We start from the raw sequence: 18,857 nt of genomic DNA, 5'->3' as shown, positions 1-18,857 counted from the left end.
ATCTTGAATTAAAATAATATATAACAGGTGCTTCAAACAAATGTGTGCACTGTATTTTAATAACATCACATGAAGCATTTATATCATAAATATATTTTTAGATCTAAATATATTCACACATCTCCATCATTTGACCACATAACTTCCTTACATTGTTACATTGATGAGTGTCGATACTACAGCAATTGTGAGACACTCAGATGCACAACTTTGGACAATTCCTGCTAATGAAAGATTATGACTTATTTCCACAATATTTCCATAGAGCATATATTACTTAGAGCAGATGAGTGCAGCATAACCCCAGCTAATAGTGAAATTGAGACCTTTTGGTCACTGCTGACCGTAAATCAGACATCAATTTGTGGATCAAACTGTCTTTATAGAGGTTGCTGCTATAATCTCTCACAAAGAAAAATTATAGGGGATGATTTTAGCCTAAAAAACTATGTTCTGGGAGGAAGGTCCCATTAAATCACATATTGTTCACTATCAAGCATAATGTTCTTCTGAATTTGTTCTGTAATATAATAATGAAGTTCACATTATTTTAATTCAATTATCCCACTTAAGTAATTCAAACAAGTTGCAAATTAATGATGTCAAACACCAACCATGACAAATAATGATTGGGTTTGCTTGCTTTATTTTTAACTAATTAAGCAATATTGCTTAGCTCTAGAGAGGAGTTCAGTAAAACTTACAATATGCTGCCATGTTTTCATTGCCAATTTTATATTAGAATTTGTTATCAACAGATGAAATTTCAGAAAATTAACGTTTTCTGAATTTTTTTTTTCTGTATTGTGCTGTTTAAGAGCTTTGCACACCTGCAGGTGAGAAATACAATTGATTTATTCTTCCACCAAGAGAAATGAATAGTTTCTCCAATTTTTTACACTCAATGATGTGGATCCACTTGAAGGTTTATTAATAGAGGATTCCCCCACATGATTATTTTTAGGCTTGTTATTGCTCACTGTCATTATTAGTGAACTAAAGATTGTGTTGGGGATAGATTTAGCTGGCTTACGCGTTATAAATTTACATGTTAACACTGTACACAATGAGACCAATTGGAATACAATTCCCCTCTCATATATCCAATTAGCCACATTTCCCCTAGATTTTTCAGTAAGATCATAACAGTATTTTCCGCTTCATGTGTCTATCTACTTTCTTATTGCAGGTTATTATTGAAAGTGCTTATTCCACACTTTCAAAGCTGTGCATTCAGATAACCAACTGAGTGAAAAATTTCAATCACCTCTATTTCTTTTTCCACTCATCATAAATGTTTTGCCCTCATCGTTGCATACTGACCATCAACTATCCTTCCATGGTATGGGAGAACTGTCAAACCATCCCTTAACATTCCTTGATCTGAGTTAAAAAAAAACTGACTGTTATAAATCTCTGTATCCACTTTAATAGTTTGTAATTGGACATCGAATTTGAAACAGAATTAGGAACTAAACGGTGATTTATTAAAGTTTAGCATAGCTTTTTGCTTTTGTGCTGTATGTAACTTTAAAGTCATGAATCCAGCAAGCTAATTCAACAGGCCTCTTAGATTCTTGGTTTGCATTTTCACCTTCTGGTAATATTTGTTTGTTTCTCAAGGCCTCTCTGTGCTAGCACCCTCTTTAAACTTTACCACATACTTCTCTCTGCTTCTCTTCATTCTTCTGGAAAGAATGCATGATTTCCCACATCTCTGCAAAAGAAAAATGTTAATCTGTTTCCCCATTTCAGCAGGTTATGCATGCCTGAAATCATTACTTCCCTCAACACTGAAGCTCTAGTTTCCACAAATCATCGCCTACATCCTTAAGGAATCCAAAAGATTTCAGATTTATTGTCAGAGTGCGTACATGGCATCACATACAATCCTGAGATTCCTTTTTTTATTGCAGGCCAGGCAGAATCACCACTAATTTGTAGTGCAAAAAAAAAACGTTGCACCATGTAAAACATGTAAACAAACCAAAGGCTATAAACAGATAACAAATGTAAACACACTGACCGAGCAATGGCACCCTTACTAATTTCTGCTGGTTATTATGCATTCTTTTCTTGAATTTGGAAGAAGCAGCAAACTTTCTTTTTGCCTGTTAACTAGAGATGTTCCTCTTTCAACCTACAGGCTTCAGTTTGCCATTGTTTGCTTTCTGGTACTTTATCAAGTGCATTGTGAACTTCCATTTTTACAGCATCAATTCGATAACCTTAATTATCCCTTTCCATTAATACATCAGAACACTCAATCAAGTCATTTAAGCTCAATTTAACATCACTGCTGCTGCTACCATTTGCTATCACATTTTTTTCCCAATTAACAATTAATATTGCATTTGAAGCATATTTTAAAAGTTTCCCCACATTCATATAAAGCTGACGCTGCCTTCTTCCATGTTGAACAGAAATTGATCCAGTGGCATATCCGGGAGAGTTTGTTATCTGGAAAACTGTGCACAATAGTTCTGAAATTTAGTAAGTGAATGTAGTGGAAAATGTGCTGACTGGCTGCCTCACAGCCTGTTATGGGGGCACCGATGAATCGAAGCCTTGCTAAAAGATAGTGGACACAGGACAGTACATTACAGCAAAATTCTCCCCACCATTGAAAATCAGCATGGAACGCTGCTGTCAGAGAGCAGCAGCAACCATCAAGGATCCACACCACCAAGGTGATGCTCTGTTCTCACTCTTGGCATCGGGAAAGAGGCATAGATGCCACGTGACTCATACCCTAAGGTTCAGGAACAGACTCCAAAACAACAGATTCTATCAAAGACTCATTTAAGGACTCCTTCTTTGCACATTAGTTGTTACTGAATATTTATATTTTACTATGTTTGCTGTCAGTTTGTTATATTTCTCTCTTTTATATACATATCATTCTTCTTAAGTACATGAGTTTTTCAAGCTTTGTTGGGACCAAGGAAAACTGCCTCAGGATCTTCGTGATGCCACCATCATCACCCTGTACAAAAACAAAGGCGAAAAATCAGACTGCTCAAACTACAGGGGAATCACGCTGCTCTCCATTGCAGGCAAAATCTTCGCTAGGATTCTACTAAATAGAATAATACCTAGTGTCGCCGAGAATATTCTCCCAGAATCACAGTGCGGCTTTTGTGCAAACAGAGGAACTACTGACATGGTCTTTGCCCTCAGACAGCTCCAAGAAAAGTGCAGAGAACAAAACAAAGGACTCTACATCACCTTTGTTGACCTCACCAAAGCCTTCGACACCGTGAGCAGGAAAGGGCTTTGGCAAATACTAGAGCGCATCGGATGTCCCCCAAAGTTCCTCAACATGATTATCCAACTGCACGAAAACCAACAAGGTCGGGTCAGATACAGCAATGAGCTCTCTGAACCCTTCTCCATTAACAATGGCGTGAAGCAAGGCTGTGTTCTCGCACCAACCCTCTTTTCAATCTTCTTCAGCATGATGCTGAACCAAGCCATGAAAGACCCCAACAATGAAGACGCTGTTTACATCCGGTACCGCACGGATGGCAGTCTCTTCAATCTGAGGCGCCTGCAAACTCACACCAGGACACAAGAGAAACTTGTCCGTGAACTACTCTTTGCAGACGATGCCGCTTTAGTTGCCCATTCAGAGCCAGCTCTTCAGCGCTTGACGTCCTGCTTTGCGGAAACTGCCAAAATGTTTGGCCTGGAAGTCAGCCTGAAGAAAACTGAGGTCCTCCATCAGCCAGCTCCCCACCATGACTACCAGCCCCCCCACATCTCCATCGGGCACACAAAACTCAAAACGGTCAACCAGTTTACCTATCTCGGCTGCACCATTTCATCAGATGCAAGGATCGACAATGAGATAGACAACAGACTCGCCAAGGCAAATAGCGCCTTTGGAAGACTACACAAAAGAGTCTGGAAAAACAACCAACTGAAAAACCTCACAAAGATAAGCGTATACAGAGCCGTTGTCATACCCACACTCCTGTTCGGCTCCGAATCATGGGTCCTCTACCGGCACCACCTACGGGTCCTAGAACACTTCCACCAGCGTTGTCTCCGCTCCATCCTCAACATCCATTGGAGCGCTTTCATCCCTAACGTCGAAGTACTCGAGATGGCAGAGGTCGACAGCATCGAGTCCACGCTGCTGAAGATCCAGCTGCGCTGGATGGGTCACGTCTCCAGAATGGAGGACCATTGCCTTCCCAAGATCGTGTTATATGGCGAGCTCTCCACTGGCCACCGTGACAAAGGTGCACCAAAGAAAAGGTACAAGGACTGCCTAAAGAAATCTCTTGGTGCCTGCCACATTGACCACCGCCAGTGGGCTGATAACGCCTCAAACCGTGCATCTTGGCGCCTCACAGTTTGACGGGCAGCAACCTCCTTTGAAGAAGACCGCAGAGCCCACCTCACTGACAAAAGGCAAAGGAGGAAAAACCCAACACCCAACCCCAACCAACCAATTTTCCCCTGCAACCGCTGCAACCGTGTCTGCCTGTCCCGCATCGGACTTGTCAGCCACAAACGAGCCTGCAGCTGACGTGGACTTTTTACCCCCTCCATAAATCTTTGTCCGCGAAGCCAAGCCAAAGAAAGAAGATATACATATCTTTCTTCTTAAGTACAGTTTACAGTTACCTATAAATAGAAATCCTGCCTAGCCCACAGGAAAAAGGAATCGCAGTGTTCTATGTGATGTCATGAGTGACCTCCGACAATAAATTTGAGCTTTGAAATTTGAACTTTGTTTTGTTAATCTTGGAATGAGAGCTGAAAGAATGATATCCATCTTGAACAACCTCAATTTTTCAGATAGATTTAAAGAATTTTGGGATATTTATTTATAAACAGAAATCACTTGGTAAAAAGATACTGTACTTAAAACAAAGGCATTAGTTGTTAGGTTGGTTATTTCAATGAGACATATTGTAGTGAACATAAAGAGAAACATTTAAAAATGCAAAAAAAAACATTGATGGTGGTGGTGGGTAAGGAAGGGGTTTCTTTCTCTAGAGAATAGAAAGCCTCTGTGGTCAGCCACAAATTTTCTGGAATGGCTTGAATCAGAAACATATTGGAAACCAGGAATAAATGAATAATAAAAACCATTCAGATAAAGTTGGAAAAAATATATAAATACATGAAATGGGCTACACAATGGCAAAAAATAGTAGAACAAGATGTATGCTAAGAAATTATAAATGAACTGTACAGTCCATGTTTGACATCTTGAATAACAGTGTTCATAATTTTGGATCATGAAGTGGTTGAAATAAGCAGCATCTTTAGAATGAGCACCAAGGCATCATTTTCAAAGTCTTCTTGTAGCTATGGACAGGTTAGAAAAATACTCTGAAAAGATTGTGAAAGTAAATTAGGAATATTCCTTACTGATCCCTCAGATGAATGAAAGCAATCCAGGGGGATATATTGTGATGTGCATATTCATTGTTAATACATCTACATCCTCTGTAATTCTATTTTATCTCAAACACATAACTGACTTTTGTACTTGTTGAAAGAATGTTGGGAGTTAGCATATGCTTGCAGTTGGAAAACGTGGCTGACCACAGAGGCATATATAATGGGTCATATGTACTGTAACAAAATCATGATACTATTATTCATGCAAAAGTACCTCAGCAACTTCAGATAAGAACCAGTAAAATATGATTCAATAAAAAATTCAAAATTTGCAACTTGAATTGTGCTGTTCAATTCATAGAACCATAGAACTATAGAACATAGAACGCTACAGAACAGAAACAGGCTCCTTTGGCCCTTCTAGACTGTGTCCAACCATTTTTTTTTGTCTAGTCACACTGACTGTACCCAGTTCATAGCCTTCCATACCTCTCCCATCCATGTACCTGTCTAAATTCTTTTTACATGTTAAAATTGAGCCTGCATTCACCACCTCAGCTGGCAGCTTGTTCCACACTCCCACTATTCTCTGTGAAAAGGTTCACGCCCCCCCCCCCCAACTTTTCACCTTTCACTGTTATTACAAGCTCCCATTTCAGTTAATGTATCACTTTAAGGGCTAGTACAGGGTACAATTATTCACAGCTTTGGAGAGACTGGGTGGCATCAGCTAGAACAGGCTGAACCAAAATTCACTACTTTGAAGAGGAGAAATTACATTTTCCAGAGAAACAGGTGGTGCACTTTTACAAGCAGTGGCCATTTCATCAAATATAAAACAGGAATGACTCTGTATAATAATGGACAATTCAGCTGATTCTCTCTTGCAGGGAATTACTGAACCCCACCATGACCAAAAGAAAGGTCACTTTGATTGACCTGTACCTGGGTTCTGAAACCATCGTGGAAGTCATGCGATTCATTTTCCCTATGCAAGGAAAAGGGGAGCTGTGACAACTGTTCAGATGAAAGGATATTTCTCTGGAAGAAACTCAACGAGGATTCATGAGTTTTTGGCAGTCTGGTCACTCAATCTCTCCCATCTACTTCGTGATGACTTCTGTGCATCAGTTTAAAAGTCTACATTTTGATAGTGAATTTCTAAGACTGAGCTTTGGAATAATCTCCCAGAATTGTGCCTAAGCTGTAATGGTTTGGGTATTCCGCCTCCCTCTTCACCACACACACACACACACACACACACACACACACACACACACACACGTATATTCTCACACATACACACACGAACATTCACACAGAGTTGGGTTTGATTTGACTAATGTGTAATTTTATTAGTAGTTACTAATAAATATAGTGTTTTAAAAGAAAAAAATTAACACTGGAGTGGTGAATTTCCATTGCTGCTGGTCTGCGATTAGGAGCGCATCTGATTTTTTTGTTTAATTATATTTTACTGATTCTTATCTGAAGACGCTGTGGTACTTTTGCATGAATAATAGTAACATGATCTTTGATATTATAATTACAGTACCTATGAACAGAATTGGAGCTTATTGATTGATTTTTGATTTAACTGAATTCCTTTTTGAGAGCTAAATAAAAGGTTTGAGTACATGAGAAACAGCAGCAATCAATATTTTTTATTTATTTTTTTTTTTTTTTTTAATTTTTTTTATTTTTCACACCATAAATCACATTAGCCATGATATACACTTTTTCTTTTTCACACATATACAGTGACTTTTTCTCCCCCCCCCCTCCCTCCTCCCAAGCCACCCCCCACCCCCCCCCTCTCATCCATTTTAGGTATCAATATTGATGAGTTTTTGAAATCATCATCCTCTGTGAGTTTGCAGAGGGTGAAAAAGGATGAGTTGATGGTTATTGCCCAAAAGTTGGGACATTGCGATAAAGCCATCTATGAAAAAGGAGGAGATCTGGAGAATTATATAGCAGTGGGCAAGTTTGGAGAGGAGGAGTTAGAATAGTTTCCCGAGAGTAAATCCTTTGAGGAACAGTTATCGTTGGAACAGTTTGAGTTAGAAAAATGTAGATTTGAGGCAGAGAAGCAAAGGCAGTTTGAGAGAGAGAAGATGAGAAATGAAGGTCCCCAGTCTGATCCTAGTGAGAGGATTGTGACCAGTAGGGAGGTTATGTTAGTTCCATAATTTGATGAGGCAGAGATTGATTAATACTTCCAGAATTTTGAGAAAGTTGCTGAGAGTCTAAAGTGGCCACAAGACCATTGGTCCCTCATGTTACAAAACTTGATTAAAGGGAAGGCCCAGCTACTGATTATGAGACTGTAAAACAAGCTGTGTATAAAGCTTATGAATTGGTTCCAGAAGCTTATAAACAAAAATCAAGGAATTTGAGGAAATAATGTATCAGTCTTGTATGGATTTTGACCGATGGTGCACGTAAAATAAAAGATGATTATAACAGACTGAGAGAGCTGGTTTTAGTTGAAGAAATTAAAATGTGCATTCCTAATGACATAAAAGCATATTTAGATGTAATGGGAATAGAAATAGCAGGAATCTTCTAAATTAGTGGATGAGTATGTTTTAATCCACTAGCTTAAGTTTGTACCAAGTGGAAACTTCCAAAAGGGTAATATAGAGACCATCCAAGTAAGTTAGAAAATAAATTGGGAAGTAGTTATAAGGGAAAAGATGAAGGGAAGCAATAAAGGAAAAACCTTCAGGTTCCCTTTACCACTATTGTAAGAAACCTGGTTCCATGATCGAAAACTATTCAATGCTAAAAAAAAAGAAAGAAAAGGAGGCAATGCCAGATGTCTGAATTCAAAAAGATGAAAAACATATAAATTAAAAAGGTAGCAAGCCTACTGATAAAATTAAGAATGAATTCAAATTTTATGTCACCAGCCTGTGCTTAAGTCACCTGACTTTGAGAAGCCATTTTCTTTAGCAGTAGATGCTAGTGATCAAGGTACGATTACAGCGTTATTACAAAAGAATATTTAGGCAATATTGGCCATCCAGCAGCTTACTTATCCTAGAAATTCAATGAACATCAAAATAATTATTCTACCATAGAGAAAGAATTATTGTCACCTTTACTGGCTTTGCAGCATTTCAATGTTTATGTCTGCACATGGACCACTTGCTGTGTGTACTGACCATAATCACTTAGTGTTCTTGAGTAAAATGAAAAAAATAAAAGAAAACAAAAATAGACGATTGTTAAACTGGAGTCTAATTCTGCAGGAATATGATTTAATGATAACTCATATTAGAGGCAAGGAAAATGTAATTGCTTATTGCAATTTTTTGCAGAAAATTGAAACTCATTATTTGTATCCACACTGAGAAATGTTATATTGGTCTGCATTATTTCAAACATTGGTCAAAATTACAGATCAAAATTTTCTTTGTTGTGGGAGGTATTACGAGCTCCTATTTCATTTATTGTGAGTATCACTTTAAGGGCTGTACAGGTTGCAACCATTTACAGCTTTGGAGAGACTGGACGGCATCAGCTAGTACAGGCTGTACCTACATTCACTACTTTGAAGAAGAGAAATGACATTGGGATCTTTTTTCAGGGACACAGGTGGTGATAGAGTACGATGTGTGGGACAGTGAAGGAACAGCACTTTTATGTGCAGCTGCCAACTCATAGAAGGGAGCAGGAATGACTCTGTGTGATAATGGGTAATTCGGCTGATTCTTCCTTTCAGGGGAATTATTGAACCCCACTGTGACCAAAGGAAAGGTCACTTTGATTGACCCGTACTTGGGTTTTGGAAGCATCGTGGAAGTCACAGATTTAATTTCCCCTATACAAGGAAAAAGGGAGTTGTGACAACCATTCATATGAAAGGATATTTCTCTGGAAGAAATTCAGTGAGAATTCATGAGTTTTTGGCAGTCTGGTCGCTCTGTCTCTCCCACCTCCTTTGTGATTACTTCTGTGTTTCAACAATGGGTTTGTAAGACTGAACTTTGGAATAACTTTACAGAATTGTGCCAAAGCTGTAATGGTTTGGGTATCACACACACACACACACACACACACACACACACACACACACACACACACACACACACACACACACACACACACACACACACACACTGGGTTTGATTTGACTAATGTGTTATATTATTAGTAGTAATTAATAAATAGAATGTTTTAAAAGAAAAAAATAACACTGCCTTGGTGAATTTCCATTGTTGCTGTTCTATGATGTAACACTGTTAGCCCATGTCCTCTGGTTTGTATCTCACCTACCCTCAGTGGATAAAGTCTATCTACATTTACTCTGTCTATCCCCCTCATAATTTAAAATACCTCTTCCAGTACAGACATGCATTCAATCAATTGACCCTAGAGTTCCACAGAGTTCAGCAACTTTATGCCATAGTCCAGAAGGGGAAATCCCCACACTGGGTCCATGGCTGCTAATATCACCACTGACTCCCTCCAACGTCACTCTCCGAAGTGCCTGCTGCAACTGGTAGTCCCATTGTCTGCCCAGCTGACCTCACCATCGCTCTCTTCGTTTGGTCTCATGACGTTCTCCAGTTCTCACAGCTACAGGTCTCCATGAGAGCTTGCATGGTAGTCCCAAGTCCTATCCCTCCAAGCTCCAAAACTGGTCTTTCTGCCACCACCTCCTGAACTCTGCCAGCCGCACCTCACACCACATCCATTCCCTCAGCTGCTGACACTACTCGACGCCGAGGACTGGAGACCTGCTTCTTCAGCAGTGGGCCATTGCATCAGTAGTGCCCATGGACCTCACCTAGAGGTATCCCCAGTGCTGTTGTTGGTTTCTAGGCTTTCCTCAAAGCTCCAGTTGTCCAATCCTCCTGTTTATTGATTGTGCATGGCTCTCAGTTTTACATGCAACATGCACACATCCGGAGGAGCCACTGTGAGCTGCTCACCCCACCACCATCTTGAACCAGGTATTGGTATCTCTTCTGTAGTTAGGTGACCAAGATTGCACATAATACTCCAAATTTGGCATCACCAATGTCTTATATAAGTTTACCATAATACCTTAACTCCTGTAGTCAAGGTTTTGATTTATGAAGGCCAATATGCCAAAAGCTCTCTGTATACCCTATCCACTGTGACACCACTTTCAGGGAATTATGCATCTGTATTCCCAGATTCCTCTATTCTACTGCACTTCTCAGTTCCCTACCATTCGGTGTGTATGCCATTTCTTGGCTTCTCCTTCCAAAATGCAGCACCTCACACTTGTCTGCATCAGATTCCACTCGCCATTTTTCAGTCCATTTTTCCAGTTGGCCCAGATCCCTCTGCAAGATTTGTAAATAAAAAATATCATTGCCAAGATTATCTTTGCAATTAATTGATCGGTGTTCAAGATCTGAAGTTTATAGAAAAACTGAAGTCCTGTGCTAATTTAATTACCCACCTAATTATATGCTACATGCTAATTACTACCAAATAACTTCTGACTGGACACTAGCTATTGCAAACATGAAGTCTCATTCTTCATATCTTAATTGTTGTTGGTACTTTATAAAATATAAAAAAAGTAAATTCATATGCTTTTCATTTTCCATTTCTTTTCTAACATAAGGGGGGTTCTATTTCTCGATTATGTTCTGCTCAGACTGATTTGCTACTTCATTCAGTATAAATGCACTCTTTCTGACTCTTTCCATGTTAATTTCACAGTCCTTCAAACTGACAGGGAAAGGAGTTTCTTGCTTATTTCAATAATGTCCCAGATGCTGGGTTTTCCTGCTGCAACATTATCAGGTAAAATTTTAAGAACCTAAATGCACAAGAGTATCTGTAGTTATTAACCAATCCCATTATGTTCACTCCTGGAGTAAATTATGATTCAATAAAGCATGAATGCAACACCATGACAGGTTTATGGTTTATCGCAAATGACAACTGCATTGAGAATTGTAATCTAAATAGTTAACATATCAATTAACATGAGAACTTGATGAAGTTGGCAGTTGAAATATGTTGATTAGCATTAAATTCTGCTGAATAATACCCATGAAAACTTTCAATGTATACTGTTTTCTTTTTCCTTTCCTGCACCTTTTAACTAGGTAGCACTTTTAATACTTTTAATCAATATTTAAGTCTTGTTTTTACTTGTCTACTTTAATATTTGTTGATTACACTGGGAAGTTTTCTGTGGAAGAAGATTTGTGTAAATGTATTTATCTTCACACAAAAATCTTCTTGAAGGTTTTCTGTTATTTACAGCTGTAACAATCAATTTAGGAAATCACTCAGGCATATATTACAATTGAGCATAGGATCTGCCATAGAAATACATTCTTAAGCCAAATATCAGCAGAAACGCAAGTTATTTGAACAGTGTTTTGTTAGATTGTACTGGTACAATCGGATGACAAATAGACTTGAACTTACAATTGAGATTAAGTTTCTATGGTAATTGCCATGTTTTCTCTCCCTTTTTAACTTTCTTTGTTGCTCTTAGTCTCTGATCATCATGCCTCCTTCAATTTCAATACTTACACATTCATTGCCTCTAACCTTAGAACACCTTAGATAACTGAGGACTGGAAGTTGGAGAAAGGTAAATAGTATTCAGACCCACTTTAGCATTGAGAACATTCATGTCTGACCCTGTGCCTTTACTACTTCCCTGATTCCTGTATCCTCTAATCCTGTAGCATCCAAACATCTATTTCATCTTTGAATGCATAATTCCAAAGATTTATAATCCTCTGAATGAAGAACATTTTCTTCATTTCACCCTCAAATTGTCACCTTCCTAGTGAGAATCAATGGTCTCGAGTTCTAGAATATCTGGTGAAAGGAAACTGTCTTTGACAATCTACTATGACAAACCCATTCAAAATCTCGTATTTTTTCAGAGATTAAATCTCATTCCTCTAAATTCCATTGGATGTACCCTGACGTATTCAATGTCTCCTCAACTATTAACACCCTCACCCTGGCAATCGACTTTTTGAATCTTCACCCCACTAACTCCAAGGCAAGTGCAGGGTACATCTTTCTTTAAGTAAAAGGCCTAAAACTATACATTTTGCATCAATTGAAATCTCACCAAAGCCATTCTTAATCTTAGCAAGTTATTATTACTTTATAATGCAACCCTTCTAATAAAATCCAATGTAACATTTGCTTTCATAAATCCTTGCTATATTTGTAAATTAACTCTCTGCATGTCACAGAGCAGTGCACTATTTTGTTTTCTGCATCCATACATAATCTATTACAAATATACTTATTTCATTTCTATGAAGTGCATTAAATTGGAAACAGGTCTTTTGGCCCAACTTGGCCATGCTGACCAAAATGTCCCTCCCACACTTGTCCTACCTGCCTGTTTTTGTCTCATAACCCTCTAAATCTATCCTATACATGTATCCTCCTGATTCTTTCTTAAACATTGCAGTAGAACCTGCCTCAACTAGTTCCTCTGACAGCCCGTTCCGTACACTTACCCATTCGCAGTTTAAAAAAAGATACCCCCCCATCTAAAACTGATTTACCTACTCTGTGGAAAAAGAATCTGTACATTCACTGTATCTATTCCTCTCATGTCAACTTGAAATAAAAATCTATACATTTCTAAATTCTATTTTATCCCTTCTAACCAATGTTCCCTCTAAGCTGTGTGCATGCATGCACACACACGTTTTGCAACCAGCACACAAAGGAAATTAATGTGGTCACAAAGTGAACAAAGTAGTTCAAAGTGGAGAATAAAATCTTAATTAAATACGTTACTTTGTAGAATGCAATCATACTTGTATTATATTAAAACACGCCAATACAGTTTTATTAGCCATGGAATTATCTTCAAACAATTATGTATTTTAGACTGCTGGCATGTAACAATACAATTAAGGAATGTTGCCGCTACACGGGCAGTCTAAAAAGGAAAATGCAGGAATTTTGAGTCAATTCCTGCACCGCGATTTATCCTGCAGGACCCCTACAACTTTTTGGAGGAAGCCTGCAGTGGAAATCATTCTGGAAACATTTGTTGTCAGTCATTCACTCTACTGCACATCCATCTACCAGGACTGTTGAACTCAGGTGGTTGCAGTCTAAAAAGGCACTGAGTGCGAACGAGCCCACAGGCAGTAATTATGTTAATTTTTTTTCAGCGATTTTTCCCGGCATCACAGTCTAAAAAAAACATAAATTTCAAGTTTACATGTGCACAAGCATTCAGTGCACACATACTTTTGACACAGGAAAAAAAATTTGCTGTGACCTAAGTGACCTTGGTTTACGTCCTATATTTTTAATCATTTTAAAAGTGCCCTATTACTGTTGTACATCCTGTAGGATGATGACGTTTCCTTTCAGTCACTTTGTTATTTCTATGTTATCATCAACAGATTGGTAACAATTATTAAGATACCTGGTTTTAGTGCCATATCATTCTTTTCCTCATTTCTTAAATCTAACTCCAAAATTTGTTACTTCCAATCTTTTAAGAGCGTTAAAGAAATAAAATAATTTTTGTAAGTTCATCACTAATGTATTTATTATTTCGGCTGCCACCATTTATTGATACCTGGTATGCAAATCATGTCCAGGAGATTTGTTCAAATTTAATTCCCTTAATTTCTGCAGTGTTCTCCTTTTGGTGATAATAATTATTTTAAGTTCCTCAATGTCATTAGATTCTTAGTTTTAGCTTTATTTTCTGATGCACACATTATGCCTTTGGAATGAGGAAGCACATTATTTTGGTCATGCTTCAGTCATCTGTCTTATTTACTTGGTTTTATTTATTATCTAGCCTGTTCTCCCATTGGATTCTTGATGTATTAGCTTGGAAAAATTATCTGAATTAGATACAAATTTAATGAAAAGATGAGGGAAGTTTTATGGAGGTAAAAAAACTGCAGATTTTGTTGATGAACTAACAGGCACAAGGGGCTCATTACTCTTGCTTCAACTTCTGGGGAGAGTGTCACGTGATGATGTAGGGTTAGACTGCAAATCCCTACTTTCCTTGATATAGTTGAGAAAAAGAGTCAAAAAAGGTTGAAAAAGTTTAAGAAATATAGAAGAAAGAAGTATTTGAAGATTTAAAGAATAATTTAAAATGCCACCAAAGAAAGAAAAAAAACCTGCTGGACTAACACAAGAAACGGAGCAAGAAAAAGATCAAGATAAAGAAGTGAGGCCTACCTTGAGGAAGGATACAGGAGCTGTGCGTAAGGTATTGCCCAAGGGAGACAAGCCGGGAGCTGGAGAGACCTTAGACATTGCTGTGCAATGGCTTCCCGCTATGGGTGAAGAAGTGACTGTGCATGCATGACTCCTCACAAGGTTGTTTTGTGATCCATTATAGTCTTGATTCCTTGCCACCTGCGCTCGTGTCGTCAGTGTCGCACAACTGTCTTTGGACCTTCTGTGCATACCCTGCTTTGCCTTCAGGATTGCACAAGAGAGTTCAGCCCTGGGTGATCTTAGTGCCATTTGACATTTTGTCCTGAAGGCAGCATCATGAGCTCTGAGAAGCATGTGGACCTCTGCATCCAACCATGGTTTCTGGCTGGCCCTGGTTGTGAAGCATTTAATCTTAGTGACATCCTCAATGCATTTGCTGATATAGCCAGTTGCTGAGCTCGTGTACTCTTCTATGTTAACCATTGGAGGTGGCCACCTACCTGAAATAGCTCCAGTCTGTGGTCTTGCAGTGCTGCTGTGGCCCATTCACTTTGGTGCATCCTGATCTCCCTACGAACTGACCTAGTTTCTTTTGCCAGCAATGTGTACACTGGTGTTAGTAGGACAGATATATGATCTGATTATCCATGGTGGGGTAAAGGTGCAGCCTTATGTGCACTAGGATTATTGGAGTATCCCCGATCCAGGGTGTTGTCTCCTCTGGTGGCTGTAGCACGTAGAATGACTCAAACCAAAGCTTTTATTACCAAAAGACTGGAGAGTAGTACATTGAGGTCGACCAGTCCAGACTGACCTGGATCTGGTTGGGTGCACCACTTTATGACCTGGCCAGTAAGAGTGGCTTTGGCTCTCAGCCAATCCTTAGCACTATATACAAATATATACAGAGGTGATAGTATCCCATACTATCACTGTGGCAATGCTCACTTGCTGTTGAAACCATGGTAAGACCATTTTCAGGTTGAAGTCACTAGCAACAATCATGGCAGCGTCAGGATGAGAAGAATAGGTTTCAAAGATGGCACCGCAAAGCTCCTTCATGGCTTCACCCTCAGTAGCCGAAGGCGGAATGTAGACTGCAGCAATCAGCATGCCCGAAAATTGCGTGGGCAAGTAGAAGGGTCTGCATTTCACCAGGAGGTACTCTATCTCTGCTGAGCTGAAGGTCTTCACAACAGAGACATTGGTGCACCAGTTCTTGTGGATGTAAATGCACAGTCCCTCATCTCACGTCTTGCCAGAAAAGCAGTGTCTCTGTCTGCCCTGAATGAGATAATGCTATCCAGCTGAATTGCAGAGTATGGAATGGTTCCTTGGTGCCATGTTTCTGTAATCACCAGAGCACAGCAGCCCTCCAGTTCTCTCTGGTTCAGATGCAGCCTCAGGAAATCCATTTTCTTCTCCAGCGATCTTACATTTAAGATTGTCAGGACTGTGGGTCTGAAGGGGTTAACTCTCAGTCCAACGCTGATGCTGGCCTGTTTTCCATGCTTTGGCCTTCTCCAGCATTGGCTCTGATGGTCTCCCACATGTTTTCCGCTACCCGCTCCACTGTTTGCAACAGTCTGTGTTCCCTGCTTCAGTAGGTTTAAACTGCACAGAATCTTACTGATCCAATCCACTAATTTGAAAGTCTAGTTCATACTTTGACTTAAGTTTCCTAATCATATATACAATGTAGTGGGTTGGGGATTTCACCATTGTGAGGAGCCAAAGTGGCCGCTGCAACCTCGTGCACCGCCATCTTGAAAAGAGGAGTACGAGTGAGAAGAAGTTGTGACCAGAGTGATATCTCCTTTAAGATATTGATTTCCTTAGTGAAGCAGAAATGTTTTCAATGGATGGGATGTTGAAGCCTGTGATGGACATGGCTGTTTGCTACTTTCTGCAGCCTTCTGTATTCATAGAACTATTGAACCATAGAATGCAACAGCACAGAAATCAGGCCATTTGGCCCTTCTAGTCTGTGCCAACCTTTATTCCATTAGTCCCATTAACCTGCTCCTATTCGATAACCCTCTAGACCTCTCCCATCCATGTGTTTATCCAATTTATTCTTAAAACTGAAGATCAAGCCTGTATTCACCACATCACGGCAGCCCATTCCACACTCACTACTCTCTGAGTGAAGAATATTCCACGAATGTTCCACCTAAACCTCTTCCCTTTCATCTTAAAATTATGGCCTCTCATATTTATCTCCCCCAATCTAAGTGAAAAGAGCCTATGCACATCCACCTTGTCTATACCTTTCAATCTTGTAAACCTCCATCAAATCTCCCCTCATTATTCTTCGCTCCAAAGAATAAACTCCTAACCTGTTTAATCTTTTTCGGTAACTCAACTCCTGAAGATCTGGGGCAAATGGAACTGCACACAATATTCCAAATTTGACCTCACCTATGTCTTAAACAACTTCAACATAACATCCCAACTCCTATACTCAATAGTTTATTTTGTAAAGGCCAAGATGCCAATAGCTTTCTTTACAACCCTGTCCACCAGTGAGGCCACCTTCAGGGAACAATGTATTTATATTTCCAGATCTCTTTGCTCTTCCGCACTCCTCATTTACTGTGTATGTCCTACCTTGGTTTGCCCTTTCAAAATTCAACACCTTGCATGTGTCGGCATTAAACTCCATCTCCCATTTTTTTGGCTCATTCTCCTAGGAGGTCCAGATCCCTCTCCAAGCTTTGAAAATTTTATTCGTTGCCCACAACACTTCCTATCTTGTGTCTTCAGCAAACTTACTGATCCAGTTTACCACATTATCACCTAGAACATTGATATAGACAACAAACAAAAATGGTCACAATACAGATCCCTGAGGCACACCTCTAGTCACAGGCCTCCAATCTGAAAATCGACCGTGCAAGACCAATCTCTTTTTTTTTCTCACACAGCCAATTTTGAATCCAGTTTCCAACCTCTCCATGGATACCTAGTGTCTGAACCGTCTGAACTAACCTCCCACGTTGGACCTTGTCAAAAGATTTACTAAAGTTCACGTAGACAACATCCACAGTCTTACCTTATTTACCTTCTTAGCAACCTCCTCGAAAAACTCTATGTTAAACATGACCTACCATGCACAAAGCTTTGCTGACTATCCTTAATCAGCCAATGGCTGTCTGAATATAGTACTATATATTCTATCTCTCAGAACTCCTTCCAATAATTTACCTACTACTGACATCAGGCTCGCCAGCCATAATTACCTGGTTTATTTTTGGAGTTTTTTTAAACAATGGGACAACATGAACTACCCTCCAATCCTCTGGCACCTCACCTGTGGCTAAGGACATTTTGAATATATCTGCCAGGGATGCTGCAATTTCTACACATCTCCCTCAAAGTCCAAGGGAATATCATAGCTGGCCCGGGTGATTTATCTACCTTTATTCACTGAAAGGAAGCAAGCATCTCCTCCTTAATCTCCATCTGTTCCATGGCACTTCTGTTTATTTCCCTTCCTTTCCTTATGCACTCTGCCAGTTACCTGAGTTTTTAAAAAAACTGCTTAAGATCTCCCCCATTACATGAAGCACCACATGTAGTTGACCACTCTGGTCTTCTAGTGGACCAATTTTGTCCCTTAATATCGTTTTACTCTTAATATACTTGTAGAAATCCTTTGGGGTTACCTTCAGATTATCCATGAAAACAACCTCGTGTCTTCTTTTTTCCTTCCTAATTTCCTTCTTGAGTATGTTCTTGCATTTTCTGTACTCTTCAACTACCTCATTAGCTCCTTGTGCTATACTTGTTATACAGCTCGTTCGTCTTCTTAGCCAGATCACCAATATGCCTTGAAAACTAATGTTCCCTAAGCCTGTTAACTTTTCCATTAATCCTAACAGGAACATGCAAACTCTGCACTCTCAAAATTTCACTTTTGAAGGCCTTCCACTTGCCAGAGAACAACATATCCAAATCCACTCTTCCTAGATCTTTTCTCATTTCCACAAAATTTGCTTTCCTTCAATTTAGAATCTCACCATGAGGATCAGACCTATCTTTTCCCATAATTAACTTGAAGCTAATTATGGTCACTGGGCCCAAAATGTTCCCCTGCACATACATCCTGCATATTTGAATCATCAAACCATATTATGATGTAACCAGTCAATACAGAATATTTTACACAGTGCACCTGAAAACATTTGATAGAGTATTTAACAACATGACAAATCACCTCAGACTTCTGAGAAAATAGAGGTGTTAGTGTACCTTCTTCGTGGCTGCCTTGATATGCTGGCTCCAGAGAGGTCTTCTGTACTTCAAGGAAC

The 18,857-nt window shown here is 39.3% G+C and overlaps 1 long non-coding RNA gene across 1 annotated transcript; it reads right to left on the bottom strand.

Annotated features, from left to right (window-relative positions):
- Nucleotides 1-1,375: 1,375 nt before the first annotated feature.
- LOC138752710 (uncharacterized) lies at nt 1,376-18,637 on the bottom strand. Its single transcript, XR_011350863.1, has 3 exons — nt 18,213-18,637; nt 10,568-10,685; nt 1,376-1,717 (listed from the first exon to the last, which is right to left on the bottom strand). It is a non-coding gene; the product is annotated as an uncharacterized lncRNA (long non-coding RNA).
- Nucleotides 18,638-18,857: the final 220 nt, after the last annotated feature.

This window comes from Narcine bancroftii, chromosome 2 (genome assembly GCF_036971445.1).
Source record: "Narcine bancroftii isolate sNarBan1 chromosome 2, sNarBan1.hap1, whole genome shotgun sequence".
NCBI lineage: Eukaryota > Metazoa > Chordata > Chondrichthyes > Torpediniformes > Narcinidae > Narcine > Narcine bancroftii.
This window is presented reverse-complemented; position numbering and strand designations above follow the sequence as displayed.